General features: G+C 29.6%; 1 pseudogene; it reads right to left on the minus strand.

Moving 5' to 3' along the window:
- LOC107620614 overlaps positions 80-1,065 on the minus strand; it is a 1,888-nt pseudogene continuing 902 nt past the window's right edge.

The following is a 1,065-nucleotide window of genomic DNA, read 5'->3' on the forward strand; positions in this document are numbered from 1 at the left end:
TTACATCTATTTTTTTAGATAATTAAAAATAAATATGAAAAAATTAATTTTTATCAATTAAATAAACTATTATTTCTACTCATAAAAATTTAAAACGTTGACAAACCTACTTACAAAATAACAAAATTAAAGTTATACCAATAAAAAATTACAGTTCTGTCAAGCAAAACTATCCAAATTTTAAAAAATTACTCAAAATTCTCAAATTATTTTTTTTTCTCTCTTCAACATCAATGAACATTCCATACTCCATCATACTGACTATTTACAAAATAGAATTGCTAGACCTTCAAATCTCCAATACTCTGCTTGAAATACAAATCAAATATAGTTATCATTATTAGTGATATAAGACTCAACCTTTTCTCCCAAAGTTTGAGCTTTCCAATGCAATTAGATTCTTGAAAGAGATTCTGAAATTTAGAAACAATGAACTTCTAACAAAATTGAATAATTTCAATGAGCATGGCCAAACCGCTATCACTAATATAGTTAACGAATTTGGACTCATGGACAATTACAACAAATTTCTTATAAGCATCTTCAACCATCTTCTTCCTCAAGAAGGAACCATCATACTCCTTGACGAGATTAAGTTAAGGATCAATCTTGTCAACATCGTCAATGACGAAATCAACAATGGGTGAGAGTTCAGATCCGATAAAGAAATCTCAAGAGAGAGGACTTGCTCATGCATTTTCTTGAAAGTGGAAATTCGGACGATGTCCTTAAACTTGCTTTGATAGAGAAGCTCGCTGATTCGGTTTATAGCATGTTTGACAGTGGAGCCGGTTCTGAGGCCAACAATCATGCTGGATATAACGGTTTTGTAAGCAATGATTTTCTTTAAATCATCTTGGATGAAAATGACCTAAGAAAGAAGAAGATGGTAAAAGAATGTTATCTTTAGAAAAATGAGAATGATGATAGTAGCAGCAAAGAAAAAGGTAATTTAAAGATTTTGGACAATTTTTTAGGGGTTTGAATAATTTTATTATATGAAATCGATTTTTCGTGAGTACAACTTTAATTTTATTGTTTTGTGGGTAGATTTATTGACGTTTA

This window comes from Arachis ipaensis, chromosome B10 (assembly GCF_000816755.2).
Source record: "Arachis ipaensis cultivar K30076 chromosome B10, Araip1.1, whole genome shotgun sequence".
Lineage (NCBI taxonomy): Eukaryota > Viridiplantae > Streptophyta > Magnoliopsida > Fabales > Fabaceae > Arachis > Arachis ipaensis.